Below are 12755 nucleotides of genomic sequence, written 5' to 3'. Positions count from 1 at the left end.
CACTGGACCGTCGGGACCAGGAGGATTACCTGCGACCAACTCTGCATGTCCACCCTAGGGAAAGCGCGAAGGGGAACTAGTCTTCAAGATGACGACCATAAGGGAAAAGCGACCCGAGAACAACGACATCAGCCGACCCTGCTATAGCAGCGCAAAAGGTTTTCACCCAAAGACAAACCTCGAAGACGGACAAGGCCGGAGAGTACCATGACGACCCTGCGGGAAGGAGGAACAACACCCACGGGCGCCGCGCCGTCGGCGTCGGCCATCAAAATATCACGGCATATTAAGAAAATGCATAGACAAGATACTTGGTGACTAAAGAAAATTTAGCATCAATTAAATCTTTAGCTAGCACACAGCAATGCAAAGGTGATGACATATATGCTATGCACGAAAGCATAGGCCAGCGTACATGCATGAACGTATGTGGTGTGGCCCTCACAGCCAATCATTAATCTCTTGAAACAAATCAACACAGTCCCTTCATATGAAAAAGCTGCTCTGATTAAACAATGGGTAAGAAGCCCATGCAAACGTTGTCCTACACAGAGGGGCCCATAGATAGACAACCATTAATCACTAAAATAGCTAAGGGGCCGGCCGAGCCCAGCTGTGTTCCACGCCTAAAAAAAAGCTCTCAAAATATCTGCGTGCATACGGACTAGCATATCCACGAAAGGAAGTGAGAATCGTTTGCTGGCGTAACCAGCCACGCGCCCACGTTCTGCCACAATCTGCACGATGGCGACGTGGCCAAATACAAAGCGCAACGCCCACGGGAAGGGAGAGGCAGCATGCGCGCCCCTTGCTCCCCTATAAATACCAGGATGCCTGACTGCTCTAGGGTCGGCCCCTTAGATTGTTCCTTTCATCTGGTAAAAATTACACACGCATACAGTAGCATAGGAGGAGAGAAGGAGACAGGCGTCCTGCGAGTAGGAGGTTTGAAAGGTGAGATTCAATGGCTCTCCTCTAGCCCCTGGTTTGGCCATTGTGGTACAAGCCAGGGAGCTTTCCTCTCCTTCTTCTTCTAAATTTCTAGCCCTTGATTCGGCCATCATGGTACAAATTAAGGAGCATATTTCATCTCCCTAAAATTCTTGCCTTTGGTTCGGCCGCTATGGTACAAACCAAAATGCATGATTAATCTACATAAAAATTTGTCCTTGGTTCGGCCATCGCGGTACAAATCAAGGAGAATGCTTCCTCCCTCCCCAAAACTCTAGTCCTTGGTTCGGCCATCATGGTACAAATCAAGGAGCATATTTCATCTCCCAAAAAATTCTTGCCCTTAGTCCGGCCACTGCGGTACAAGCTAAGGTGCATGGTTTAATCTATTTCAAAATTTTGTCTTTGGTTTGGCCATTTTGGTACAGACTAAAGAGTGTGTTGCATCCATCCTAAAATTTTGTCCTTGGTTCGGCCATCACGGTACAAACCAAGAAGCATGTTATATCTACCCCAAACTTTCTCCTTCGGCTCGGCCATCGCGGTACGAGTCAAGGGGCATGCATGGTTCTTGTAAGCACGGTTTCTTTAAATGTTGCGTGTGCTTCGTCCTATTGATCCCCGTCTTGATTCGGTCCCTTTAGCGATACAAGCCAAGACGAACGCCTCGTTCCTTGGTTTGGTCTCTATACATGGATACGAATCAAGAATGTCATAGGTGCGAAAACCTCGTAAAAAAATTAACTTAATTTGGTCACCATAAAAAAATTTGGATATGACTAAGTTGGAATGAAATTACGAAGGCACTAAACTGAACTCATGATAATCTCATGTTTGGGTGCGCCACGGGCATTATGTGTCACGCTAGTTGCAATACAAACAAGAGCATAAAAATATATTCCCTCACTTGGTTACGCTGCACACGGGCATTATCTTAATGCCACGCGGTGTTAGTAGTAATATGAGCAGGGCAAGACTTAATTAAAAAATGGGTTCACGATACACACCTAGAAACCAAAATTATGCAAGATGAATTATAGAATATGTTGCATCATAAAAAAACCAACCTTACTTGGTTACGCTACACGTGGGCATTATCTTGATGCTACGCGGTGTTAGTAGTAATACAAGTGAGAGAAAACTAAACAAAATATTCAAGCCACATATTTGGCCCAAAGTTAAATAAAATATGTCATGAAATGCTCCAATGCTGTAAGAGCCTAAACTATTAGCATCGTCATAAATGGATATTATAAACTCACTTTACTTGGGTTATGCTACACACTAGCGCCAATGAAATGACGCTATGTGGAGTTAGTGCTAATACCATGTGAGGTACAAACATAAACAAAAATGATAGATGTCATACGACTCATGCAACACCATAATTGCTCCACAAACCTTTGCCTGGTTACGCTGCACGCGGGCATTATCTTAGTGCCACACCGTGTTAGTAGTAATACAGGTAAAGCAGAACTCAATAAAAAATAAGTTCACTCCACATCCACATATGCATACAAAATTCATGCAAAATACATGATAAGGCATATTCCATGTAGCCCACATAGGCTTTAAACAAATAAAAAATATCATAAACAAACTCCATTCGGGTCAAGCTATACGTGTGTGTCATATCATTGCACCGCGTGGTTAGTTTTGATACCGTGTGAAGTCAAAGTCAACAAAATATGGCACATATCATATGCACTATAAAAAACATCAAAATTGTGTCAGAAAGCTTCAGTCCATTACGCTACACACGGGCATCATATTAGTGTCGCGCGGTGATAGTAGTAATGTGATGATGCAAAACTTATTAAAATTGGCATGTCACATGTATCCATGCCACCAAAAACAAAGATGTTGTATAAAATTCCCAAAGAAAAATATATACATATCATGTATGCCAAACGTAGGATAAAACTAAGCCTAGTCAAAACCAACCTTCATTCTGCACCATCATATAAATGAGGTTGACCACAATTAAACATGTTAGGAAAATATATACTCCAACATATCAAACATGAAATTATGGAGAAGTACTTGCATGAAAGCAAACTTCAAATACCCAAGCAGGAGTGCATTGACGACCGCGAGGAGGAATTTTCTTGTAGCATATTGTAATAGGAATGTGTTGCAATCTTATGTAATAGATATGTTGGAATTCTTAATCAGGGGTTTTCTCTTCGGAGATGTAATTAACAGAATTTTTATGTAAATGTAAGAGTTCTGGAAATAAAGTACCTGCAATGTTTGATCATATTTTTATTGTATGCATCTACATATTTAAATTATTAACTCTGTATCAATGACGTGGACGCGTGTCTCACGCCCGCCATTTTCCCGTCATCAAATTCTGGCATGCCCGGTGGGACATATTTCTCCCCTCATCTTCGAATTCCAACATAGGATTGCAACATATGAATTTCCATAGTACATAAAACATAAAAAATTATGTATGCATATACAAAAAAATAGATGAAGAAAACTAATATATGGTTTTCTTTATTGTGAAGGTATGGAGGGACAGGTCCAGCAATTCGTCACTCTCCGCTTTGGCGACCTCTGGCTAGATGTGCTTATTGGTCTGCTTGTGGTTGCAGTTAGCAAGAGTTTGGAAATGACAGCTGCATCCCCAACTAAGCCAGAAGAAAAGGAAGTCTCTTCTGCACTGAAGGAAGGGTTTACTCCTATTCTCACAAAGTCAGCAAAGAGAAGGATGCGTGCAGCTGCAAGAGCATCTAAGAATCAGCATGTACGCGAAGCTTCTTCATGTACTTCAGTTCCTCCTGGTTTCACAAAGATGTCACCCACCAAGGTCATGAGACATGAGGTACCAGCAAATGTTGTTCGCATGACACCCGAAGAGTGGCCCGTTCTCGCAAAACGGACATGATCACTAAAGGTGGCATCGCCAAGACAATCTGCTTCAACTACATCGACCAAAGTTGCAGTGCCCCTTACACCTTCAAAACTTAGGTGGGCGCACACGAAGGGTCAGGAGAAAGCTCCCATAAGCTTATCCCAAGCAACGTAGGGGCAACACAAAGGGCTTGCTCCACGGACAAAGGAAAGGGTGTAATGGCCGAGGACACTGAGTCTTCCTCACATGAAGGATCGGCTCGTCCAAGAAACCAACTGCGTGTTGATGCACCTGAATTTATCCCCACCATGGGCTATAATCCCATTGGACCATACCTAGTGGGAGAGCCAAGCAATAGACGCTCGCTCCAGTGGCAGGGGGTGTTTGTCACTTCGGATGACCTCCAAGCTGGTCATATGGATCCAACTGCTACAATATCAGATCCTTTGTCCTCCTCGGTGCCAGCACCAAGACCATCATTTGAAGGCTCAGTTGATCCAACACGTCGTCGTCGTCGACGGCAGAGGGCTCACCGTGCATGGCTTGATTTCCCAGTGGCAACTGATGCAAACATGACCAATCAACAACGGAAGCAAGTGGCATATCCCATCAGAAATAGAGAAAGGAAGAGCAATGCGAGGATTCGCGGAGGGAGCCATGCTAGCTTCCATGCCGTCATGACACAGAATGTTTGCCAAGCTTTGAAGGAAATACTTCCAGGATGCTCTATCTCTGCTGATAATGTTGGTGGCGCCATCATGCGGCGTGTAGAAACTCTATCGAAGTGGCCAGAATATGAAGAATTTGTGAAGGCAAATCCACGACGACAAGAGTATGTGAAGCAGGCTGCTCATGCACGCAAAAAGCGGGCTGCCCTAAAACAAAGAGAGATGGCAGTACGAGTTGATTCAGGGTATAGCAGAATACAAGGAAGAGATTCTCCATCAACAAGCCACGTCAGTGGAGGAAATGGGGCAAAAGAAATGGCAAGTACAGAAAACAAGACTACCAGAACTCTCGCTCCATGGCCAACTCGTAAGAAGGTCTCAGGCAACTCATTTGAAGTATTCAACGCAATGCCAGTTGGTGTCAAAGGGGTGACAGACAATAGTAGCCAGACCTCCTCAGCATCAATACACTTCAAGAGGAAGAAGGCACGTAAGACTGTTGTAGAAGGTCCTCGCCGCACGACGCGGAGCCAGAAGGGTTCAGATCATGAAGAACTTGGGTCAAGCAATGGGGGGTCTCACAATCCCCTATCAGATAGCACTCCTTGCCCTTCTGAGAATGATACAGAACTTCACCATGGTGAAGAGCATACAGAACAAGTCCTAGCTGCGAATGAAACTCGTCCCATTGAGGAGCAATTAGCCAACCTTACGACAACACTTCAGCAAAAGGTAGACGAGCTAGCAGCCCTTTGAATTCATATGAGCAATAACCAGAGCAAAGGAAATGAAGGGGATGGTGGCGCAAGTGCTAGCAGCCAACATGGAGGAGCAGGGCTTAACCTTGAGGCGATCCAAAGAATGATCGCTGAAGGGGTAAAGTCGCAATTAATGCAAATTCAGTACTCGACGCGGCCAGGGTATGTTAAGCCATACCCACCTGATGTGGACCTAGTTCCTTTCCCAACAAATTATAGGCAGCCGCAGTTTAGTACGTTCAACGGGAGTGGATCTCCCCATGAGCACATAGCACACTTTCTTGCTACTTGTCAGGATACAGCTAACAACGGAGCACTTCTCCTTAGGTAGTTTGTACAGACATTGTCTGGGCCTGCCTTCACTTGGTACAGCAAGTTGCCTCCAAGCTCTATAAAAATGTGGGAACAAATGCAAAACTCATTCCTCGAGAGGTTTTATAGCACATAGAGGACGGTGGGCATAACTGAGTTGACCCAAACTGAACAAGGGTTCAATGAGAGGGCGGCTGATTTCATAAATAGACGGAGAAACCTAAGTCTTCATTGCCCACAGCCAATCACTGAGCCGGAAGCAGTGCGCATGTGCATGAACAATCTCCGCTCAGAAGTGGCTGTCCAGTTACAAGGAGTGAGGCCCCTCACGTTTGAAGAGTTAGCTTCAAAATCCACGGATATAGAAAATTTTATGCAGCTTGTCGCTCGTCGAACAAAAACATGTTCAACAAGCCTACAGACAAAGGTGGTCAGTGTGAAAAGTTGTCGATGAAACCCAAGTCTGCACAAGCCATGGAGACAACGATGGTAAAACCTCAGTCCCAGCCCAGAAGAGCACCTATAGGGAATCAAGGGCAGCAAGATGCACAGGTCAGTAGGAGGCCAACTCTCAGCGAGCGACAAAACAGGGAGTATTCTTTTCCTGTAGAAGAAATTGATGACCTTTTTAATGGTTTAAAGGAGTTGAGTCTTATAGAACTTCCCAAGCCTAAAAGGCCAGAAGAAGCTTCAAAATTTCATGACCCAACTTTTTGTCACTACCATCGCATTTTGGGCCATACACTCAAAGATTGCTTTGTTGTGAAGAATATCATACAGAAAATGATCGATGAGGGGACCATTGATACTGATCTCCTCAAAAGCTTAAAGAAAGGAAAGAAGATGGCTACAACAAATTTTGCCACTCTTCAAGATAGCTCGGTGAGTTGCGCATCTTCAAATATGAGGCCAACTTATGATGATATGATTTTTACATCAGGATATGAATTTACCCCAATTATCTCTTCAGGCTTCCTCCCGTACCTCGGCCATAGGACCACGTCCCAGGGTCAGCGTAAAAGAGAGGCTCATGTTCCCTGCAGCCGTGATGGATGGCCCAGTGTACCAGCTTCTCAAGAACCCCAAGACTGGAGGGAACAGCGGCCAAAACGCCGTGTACTACCCCAAGTGATGGAAGATGTCGCTCCTCTGCGCTTTGTACCAAAGAAATACCAGCATCTGGCGAAGCGCATGAAGGTTCCGCCTGGTGAAGAATTCAACGTTCTCACTATAGGTGTGTTTGAGGATGATAGCGAGTCCCTTCACTTCCCCGAAGAAGATGCACCAGAAGTGGATCAGGTCCACCTTAGATCAGGTCGCCAGTTAGCTGACCCACATCCTCCACCTAGAAAGGAGCCTAGGAACAAAGATGTAATTGAGAATGAGACAATTGACCCGCCTTCTAAGGTGTCGGTCAAGTATGATGTAATCTCTCATTTGAAGAAAATATCAGCTATGCTTTCTGTGTATGATGCTTTGTCTCTTTCCTCGGATTTACGCAAGGCACTAGTTACAACATTGTCATTTCCTGAAGATTATAGAGTGGAAGTCTCACAGACTGAAGCCCAATTAAATGATGTGTTAAATATTACATTCACGGATGAGGACATGTTGTTAGGAGCAAAGAAGCATAACAGACCTCTTCTTATGTTTGGTGAGATTGACAACTTGGCAACAAATCGCATAATGATAGATGGTGGATCCGCCATAAATTTGTTGCCTCTGCGTACTTTGAAAAGGATTGGATATTCCCCTAAGGATTTGAGTCAGTCAAATGTGGTCATTCACGGCTTTAACCAGTCAGGTCAAGAGGCCATGGGTACCATTTCCTTGGTACTAAAAATGGAAGCATTATCTACATACGTGAGATTCCATGTGATTGGTGTAGCAACATCTTACAATGCACTGTTGGGCCGACCATGGTTGCATGAAAATCAGGTTGTGCCATCTACACTCCATCAGTGTGTCAAGTACAAAGAGCAATATGGAGAAACAATAAGAATATTTGCAGATAAGAGACCATTCACCGTAGCTGAATCTTTTTACGCCGATGCTAAATTCTACTTTGAGCCTGTTTAAAAAGTACACAAGCCAAGGCCTGTAGTAGTACCTGAATCAAATATGGTAAAAAAATGCTACATAATCCTCATCTGGCCGAAAGATTTATCAGTATATACCAAGTGACCAAAGGAAAGAGGGTGACCCAATATTCCGTGTCATCGATAAATCATCTGTTAAAAGAGGTACCAAAATGCCTATGCTCTTACCTCCTTTGGTTCAACATAAAATTGAGCAAGATAAAGAGAAGTCGCATGATTGTGAAAATAAAAATAAAAATGTGGTTCATATCACCTTGGAAAATAAAGATGATGAGTCATTGCCTATTTCTCTGTACGATAACCGAGTATTGTATATGATGCAGAGAATGGGATATGATACTCTCACTGGCCCGTCGTTGTGCGATGGCCGGGGGCAGCGAGCGCCATTTGAAAAGGCGTTGTCCCGAGAACAACTCGAAGCTCTACATGAGGGCCAACCTTTGAAAGAAAAAAGACATGGGCTGGGCTATGAGGTTTGCATGACCTCGACACATGGGCTGGGCTATGAGGTTTGCATGACCTCGACACATGGGCTGGGCTATGAGGTTGGCATGACCTCGACTGAATTTGTAGACCCAACTGAGGCATCCCCAGAAATGGAGGATGGTAATCAGCCAACTATTGATGACTTGGAAGAAATAAATATTGGGACAGTCGAGGATCCGTGACCGATTTTTATTGGCGCACGTCTGTCCAAAGAGAAGAAAGAGGAATATCATAAGTTTCTTTCTGCGAACAAAGATGTCTTCGCCTGGACTTATGAGGAAATGCCAGGCTTGGATCCGGAAGTGGCGGTGCATCGACTTGCCGTGCAAGACGATGTTCCCCTAGTGAAACAAACACAAAGGTTTCGACCCGAGCTACTCCCCAAGATAGAAGCTGAGGTCGACAAACTCATAGCCGCTGGATTCATTAGGGAAGTCAAATATCCTAAGTGGCTTTCCAATATTGTACCAGTCAAAAAGAAAAATGTTCAAATCCGTGTGTGTGTAGACTTTAGGGACTTAAATAAAGCATGCCATAAAGATGATTTTCCTATACCTATATCTGAAATACTCGTTGATGCTACCATGAATCATGAAATATTTTCTTTTATGGATGGATATTCTGGATATAATCAAATAAAAATGGCGCCAGAAGATGAAGAGCTAACAGCTTTCAGGACACCCAAAGGCATATTCTGTTATAAGGTCATGCCATTTGGATTAAAAAATGCAGGGGCGACATATCAGCAAGCCATGACCATAGTTTTAGATGGGTTGTTATATGTAATCGTTGAATGTTATATAGATGACATAGTAGTAAAATCAAAATGTGAAGAGGACCATATGAAACATCTTGCAATGGTTTTCGAGCGTCTGAGGGAACATAACTTGAAAATGAATCCCATGAAATGTGCGTCCGGAGTTTCCTCCGAAAAATTTCTTGGTTTTGTGGTCACAAAGAATGGCATCCAAATTGACCTAGATAAAGTAAAGGCGATCGTTAAAATGACTTACAAGATAAACTGGGGCACAAAAAAAACTCCAATGACTTACGAGTATAAACTATGACGTAAAAAAAGAGGGTAATAAAAAAATATATAAACATCAAGCAGGCTCCAGACTTCATCATAAGCTTAAACGTCGTACAAAAATGGTACGTACATGCATTTATATAAAAAAATAGAATAAAAAATAAGGCTTCAGGCCATACACAACGATAGTGTAAATAATATGGATGCTTCAACGTCAAAGCTGGCGTACTAGCACATCATGCATAAAACTCGGAGTTCCCAGGTGAATAAACAAATTACTGCTACATTTGAAGTGAAACTGAGTACTGAGCCTAAAATGATTCAAAGGGAAATGATAAATTGAAATGGCTAAATAAAAAAAACTAAGCGAAGTCTAGGCCTTCTCAAGGAGCTCGCCACTTCTGTAGGCTGTTCAACAACTGACTTGCTTCAATCTTTAATTTTGCCGTCTTTTGTTCAAATTCAGCAAGCCTTGTATGCTTGCCGGCGTTGGTGTCCTGTAGACTCTTCACCAAATCCTTCAGTTCAGATTGATGAGCATTATGTGCTTGTCGGTGCTGTTCCCTCTCTAGTTTAAGCTTCTGCAAACTGGCAGTAGCCTTCTCAAGCTACAACTTAAGCGCCGCTTCCTGCACCTCCATTTCAGCACACTTCTTGTCTAGGTTAGATAAGTCCCCAATCGCAGCCTTGGAAACTTCGTGACCGGACTTAATTTTAAGCTCGACTTCAGCAGCAGCATGTTCATCTCGCTCGGATCCCTTTGTGAACTCAGTCTGGCCAACCTCCAATTTCTTGGAAAGGTCAATAAACCCGACCAACATGGCATGCACCTTAGCTACCTCATGTACTTGCGTGGGCAGCGTCTGAGAAACGCTCTCAAGCATGATGCGTCACTTGGGATCACCAAGGGTAGAGTCGTTCAGTCCTTCGAGGGCTCGTTTCACCACAGTATCTGTGGCATCTATAAACGTGTCTTTGACAAAGCTGCAATCCATCTGTGCGCCTTCCCATGATACAATCATCATTACAGGGTCTTGCAAATGGTAACTTTCTTGTTCGCAACCTAAAAAAAATAAGTGAAGAGTCGTGAAAATTTGATGATAATGATGGTTCATAGATACGGCCAATTAAATAAATGCATAAGTAAATAAACTACCAGGTAAAGTTGACAAGAAATCAAGAGCACTAGGGGTAGGGAGCACAGTTTCAGCCACACCAGGGCTGGAGGGTATACGACTTGTGCCACACTCGCCAAAGGTACAATCCTCGACGGATAAATCGAAGAGGTCACCAAGGCCATGGTCCTTTTCTCCTGTGAGAACATGGCTAAAATCTTCATCACTAACAAAGTTACTGAATTCAACATCTAAGGACGGACCATCCAATGTTATTGGTTCAGAAAAATTGGATGCTTGGGCGAAATCAAGTTTACGCTTCAAAGGCAGCCTTGCTTCCTGTTCCACATGAGGCGGTGTAGATTGTCTGCATCTCTTTCCGCTAGCGGATGGGGCAGTGTCTGAGATATCATTATCCACTGATAGTGGATGAGCGGAGGAGGACCCAGCTATGGCATTCTGTTTCATTACATTACCTCGCCGTAGCTGCAAAAAAAAACCAAAAAGAGAACTCAAGTTAGTACTAAATAGTACGTGAGACATAATGAAATATGGACACACATGTGTTTGAGCTCACCTCTTTAGACTTCACCGGTTGAGCAGCAACAACATCATTTAAATAATTATAGAGGACCAGTCTCCATTGATCTGTAATAGGCGTTTCTGCCTTCTCAAGGGACTGAACATGTTGGTCACGGTGCTCCATAGATACTCTCCTCACCACCATAAAATCTTTATCAGACAATGGGCGAGGCCTGATATTGTGTTGTAGTGCATGCTTATTTTTTATCCTTACATCATAAGGGGTCTTCCCAGTCATGTTGCCATTGCAAAGTTGGTCCAGAATGTTGGCGAAAGGCTTTAGAATTTTTTCCCACCAATTAGCCCATGCTACAGAGGAATTCCCAACTCGATCATCGTCAGGAAAATAGTGGAATTCTTCATAGGTCAAGGATAATAGGTGTGACCAAAAAGCATAGGCAATTCCAATTTCGTCTTGAGTATACATGCCCGCTAGAGGAGAAAAGGGTACAACTTGGTCAAGACGAAACTGTCATGCCACTCGATCGGGGTTATATGGTTCAGCTATACACACATCGGCGGTGATAGTACCACGCCTCCACGGCAGCATGCCTCGACAAATAGAAATTAAGAAAGCCCTCTTGGGTTTGAACACACCTTCCATAGTGAGAGAATAGGGGTTCCAAACAATATTCTCATAGTCATCGAGGCAAGCATGTGCCTCTTTAGGAGTAAAATGACGTGGCGTCTTAAACATGGTGTTCACCATATTAGGTTGTACCGCCAAAATTCTGGAGCTCGGGAAATTTGGCGTTTTTGCGCTATTTCCATAGGGTTTCTTGAGGTACACGCCCATCCATCTAGCAAGGTAGTGGACCGGCCAAATCCTATGTATGAATGAGGGGCCAATCGGATGAGTACAAATTCGCCGAAGTGAGTAATAAAGGGAGCAAAGAGCAGGTGGGCCTAAAGAGATGCGTCATCCTAGGGAAATCCATGCCGCCATCACTAATACCCAAGGGCAAATATATGGCCCACCACCAACAACGACGTAGCGGCAAAGCCATATGGCAAGAAAAGCCGCAGCGTACACGCGCTGGTCTTCTAAGCTCTTGGTAGCAAAGGAGTTTACTCTACTATTGTGAAAGAAGTCATACCATTCCTTGAAACCTACTTTGCCACCCACAGCAAGCTTGGTCCAAATTTCTAGGAGCCGAGGCAGGAAGTTGGGGTACAAAAGAGTCGAAGGATCCAACTCATCAGCTAGGGGAACATATTCTTCATAAGGTTCACCATAAGGGGCAACCCCGCGATCTGATGCATATCAAGAAGTGTGACTGTACGCTCGCCAGATGAGAACAAAAACATGTTGGTGTTGGGATCCCATCTCTCCAATAAAGACCTTAAAAGAGAAGGGGAGACAGAATAGTCGCCTAAAGAGAAATAAATGGCTCCATAGACGTAATCCACACCTTCCTCACTCCCCTTCAGGTGGGTATGATATTTCTTCAAGGCATTAGTACCCCATTCAAGATACCCAAGAGGCATTGGAGCGTATTCAACCTCATGATTCTCCCAGCCTAAACCTTTGGATATCATATGTGTCCCAAGGGTTGAAGCTTCATCAAGTCTGGGCCCAGGTGCGGGAGGTTGATAACAATGAGCTGAGAAAGATGGACCTGCCGTCCATCCACGTGGTCCAAGCTCAGGATGGCCGTGTGGTACGCCTAACTTTGTAATCACTGGATTGGCTAGCTCACTAGTATCAGGTTCAAATAGGTGTTTTTGGCCAACTGTGATAGAGGCATCCTACATGATTAGATGAAGATGGTGTCGTGGCTTCCTCCATCTATATGCAAGGAAAATATGCATGTTGGTATACATATGAAATTACAGGAAGTTAAAATAGTACGTGAAAGTGCAAGATTGAATATTATACCAAGGTGGAAGT

Source organism: Triticum urartu, chromosome 4 (assembly GCF_003073215.2).
Source record: "Triticum urartu cultivar G1812 chromosome 4, Tu2.1, whole genome shotgun sequence".
Taxonomy (NCBI): Eukaryota; Viridiplantae; Streptophyta; class Magnoliopsida; order Poales; family Poaceae; genus Triticum; species Triticum urartu.
The sequence above is the reverse complement of the archived record's forward strand: the minus strand, read 5'-3'. Positions refer to the sequence as shown.